General features: G+C 33.9%; 1 protein-coding gene across 2 annotated transcripts in view; it reads right to left on the bottom strand.

The window, feature by feature from the left end:
- The window catches only part of LOC117177713 (cilia- and flagella-associated protein 44), a 494,190-nt gene that overhangs the window by 264,087 nt on the left and 226,116 nt on the right, over positions 1-3,987 (bottom strand). The gene's annotated exons all lie outside the window — the stretch shown is intronic.

Raw genomic sequence — 3,987 nt, 5'->3', positions numbered from 1 at the left:
CGCATCTACTTTATCCATTTATCATCATACTACTGCATATCGTGCGAACATTATTTTCAATTTCAAAAATGGAATTTCAAGAATGGAATGAAATTAAAACATTTTGGTTGATTTAAACACCCACTACTGCTATACTCTAATGACATGACACAAGAGGTATTTAAAAAATAAATAATAATTGATTGCGAGTATTTTGACTATAAATATTAATGATCTTGTTTACAGTGAATACATACATTACATTTTTGAACATGATATTACAAATAAAATTTCTTACGGTAGGGCGTATCGAACCTATACCTATAACTAAATATATTGCCTAGCAGAGGGGAATCCTAGCCATTTCGTTAAATCTACGAGTTGATTCCACGACCTTACGCACATGTAAAATATACAAACTGTTAACAAAAATACCATGAAAATAATATAAAAATAAACTATTCAAATCGATTACAACGTAGTACTGCGTTAATTGTTAATGTTGTTGCAAGTAAAAAATTTCTTAGAAAAGGAAAAATAATTCTGGTAGAGAACGCGATAGACGCAATGTGTAACTCACATCGCCAAGATCGCTAGTAAGCCGATCGTAAGAACTGAGCGTTTGACCGGGCACTCATTTACGAAGTAAAAAACAACACGCATTTTAAACATCAAAAATACAAAACGCTCTTTTCTTTAAAAACAACTCAAGTTATTTTTCTAGAGAACGATCAAATTTAAACTGAAGATTATAATTTTCTTTACCAGACTACTGTTTTATCTACTCAAACTTCCATGAATATTTATTTATCTTCTACTTTTGAATCTTCTTATTCATTTAAATAACCAAATTTCATCAATAAATTTTGATGCTCTAGTCCCAAAAGCTTTTGAATAGTTAGACCAAGATCATATTTACTGTTATCTATGGTAATCCTAATTATATACTACCATATCTAAATATGGTGAATTCATTTTGTAAAGTCTAGACCTATCCTACTACACATAAACGCGAACATTAAAAAGAAAAGGATGTATAGTATGAACTCTCGTAACTATACACCTAAATCAGTATCCTTTAGTATACGATCCTACGCGGCAAACATCCGCACAAGGTGAATAGAACGAAGACCCGTTCTAAGGATGTAGAGTAGGGACCGCCAGGCAATCACGGTATAGCTTGCTCGGCCAGCACTAGCAGGCAGTTGAATGGGAGACCGGTGAACTTTGTTTCGAGATTTGCGTCCCGAGGCTCATAGTGAGTTACTTCTTGGGTATTCTGCTCCTGAGGAGAGCCCGCTTGTTAGATTGGTGTTATTTTCTGTGTGCAAAGGCCTTTGATCCACTGTGTTGGGGACCGTGTACAAGTAAGTAAGGTGTCTTTCATATTTGTCAGCTCAAGCAAAGTTTTGGTGTGCTTTGCTTGAGTCTAATACTTTTTTTATTTTGAAACTCCTTTTTTTCTCAACTTAACGGAAATTTTCTTTTGTTTTTTTAAATAAGTTAGGATCAAAAAGCTGTTTTTGAGAAAATGACCAGTATTCTTGGAGGTAACTGCAATTACCCCTTGGCCTGCTAGTATTTTCTTTCAATTGGTGAAAGTTTTAAATTTAAATTTCACCTTTCGCTCCTCTCAAGGAATGCGCTTCTTCTAGGGTTCGTAAGAAGGGTGTTGATGAGGAGTTTTCACAAGGAGTATAGCAATTAAAACTTAATTTACACACTACACTTATGTCTCTGAGGAGTGATCGCGATCTCGCCCTAGCTTCATAAGTTTAATTTGCATTTAAATTAAAATCTAGAGATTATTTCTTTCCATTTAATAAATTTACGTCGAAATTGGAAAATGAACAAATAAAATAAATCCAAGTGCTCATCAAAATCAAATTCTTTTAAGCAAGACACACAAAACAAAGCGATCTTACGCGAATTAACGCCTGCAGAATATTAACAATATGGCAAGGGCATTAATTCCTTTTTTCATTTGTTTTAGGATCAAAATTTAATTCCTGTATATCGTGAGTTCATTGTAATTTTAATCATTTACTTTCTCTTTTTTAAAGATTTACCACATAAAGCGTTAGGTGACTGCTTCTTTAAGGGCATGTGATACTTAGAAAATTGTCGATTTTACCAGTTTTAGGTTTCCCCGGCTTTTTTTTCTAGAATAATAAATATTTTGTCTTGAAAATTTGGGAAATAATAGCGAACATGCTAACGGACGTCCCCACACACTTTTTTGTGGGTTAATTCAAAAAAGTTTTAATTTAGCAAAATGTAATTAATTTGCATAGCGCTTAGGAATTATAGTAGTATCGATTTCTTCAGTGTTGGATTCCCCGGCTTTTTTCCTAGGATAAGAAATATTTTGTCTTCAAAATCTGGGAAATGATAGCGAACATGCTAACGGACGTCTCCGCACAATTTTTTTGTGTTTTTTTTTCAGAAATTTTTTGATTATGCTAACAACGTGTGTATATTTCGAGGTTATGTGTGTTACAATTCTCACGAGCGTTACTTTCAAACTACACAATACTTTTGGCCGAAAACTTTGGACTTACAAATAAATATAGCAACTAATCTCCCGGAACTAACCTTGTTTCCAGGCAATTAAAAAAGTTTATTTTATAAATAATTTGTCTCTTTCATTTCATCCACTGTCAGTTTAAAAAATCTATGGTAAAAATTGCTTTTTTACTCTTTGACGTAAAGGTAGATGTTAATTCTAGAACTAATTTTCAACATTGTTGCAAAAATCCGTAGTTTAGATGTAACGGATTAATATGCATATATTTATTATAAATCCTACTATGCCTTTCATTTTGGAGGGCTCCACGTAGATATATTACACATAAATTAAAAGTAAGCTTATTTTATGGCACATTACGTAATGTGTGCCTTATTTAAATAAATAATTTAGTTTTAAAAATACGGCATGCGTAAGGTAAAACAGGTCGATTTTTGGTGTCTCATCGTCATTATTTAGGATATTCGTCAGCAGACTATCTCAGCGAAACGTTCGGCCTGCCTAGATGCCTGTGGCAGGGTGATGCATCAGTGGCGCTTCAAAACTTTTGCTAGATTACAGTCGAGATCTGTACCCACAACCTGACAGACTATATACGCAACGGTCCCAAAAGTGATCACGTCAACGTTGTTCACGAAGACCATCACATTCCTCTGTATTCTTTCTACTTGTGTAGTACGGTGAACAACGCAGCGGGAATGAGGTAGAGTGAAGTGTTGGCGTACTGCCACTTTGAAGTCTCTCGTGAACAAAAAATTATGTCAATTTTATTGTTTTGATTGGATTTTTTTGCAAAAAATATGCGGGTGCCGAACATGCAAAAGTTCTGACTTTGATTTTAAGTATTCCGGTTTAGAGACAGGCAATTAAATTTTAACTTGACATTTCGATAGATCTCGGCGTCCTTCTTATGCTGGTTGAATTTAAGACATTTCTGAAATAAGTCGTTTTTTCCCACAAATACCTTAACTTTAACCAAGGATGTCTTAGAAAAACCAATTTTAAAGTTAGAAAAAAATCACAGCAATCCATTGATATTTTCACTACGAATATCAATCAAGAGAATCCATTACATGTTAAAATTGCGGGAAAAGAATCATTTTCTACGCGATTGTTAGTATACTATAAATCAGGGTAACGCAAACAGTAATTATTAAAGGCGGAAAATTGCCAACGAAACCAATTACCGATAGAATATCTATACTCAGGCACAAATGATTCCGACGACAAAAGATTTTGCTTCATAGCTGATTTTAAAGATTATAAATTCATAGTGTTACTTGGCAAAGGTGCAGCTCTCAAATTCCAATATGCTAGCACAGTGATGGCGTGCCCACACGGTCATAATGTGCGATGCATATTGTTTACGAATTGTGAACTTTCTACAAAATATCTTATATTAAAAAATCTAAATACAAGTATTGTATAAACATTCGTTCGTCTTCGCATCGAAGTGTTTTCATCAACCACTTGTAAATCCA

The sequence above is a fragment of the Belonocnema kinseyi genome, chromosome 8, assembly GCF_010883055.1.
Source record: "Belonocnema kinseyi isolate 2016_QV_RU_SX_M_011 chromosome 8, B_treatae_v1, whole genome shotgun sequence".
Classification (NCBI taxonomy): Eukaryota; Metazoa; Arthropoda; class Insecta; order Hymenoptera; family Cynipidae; genus Belonocnema; species Belonocnema kinseyi.
Note: the sequence above shows the minus strand (reverse complement) of the source record. Positions and strands in the feature narration are given on the sequence as shown.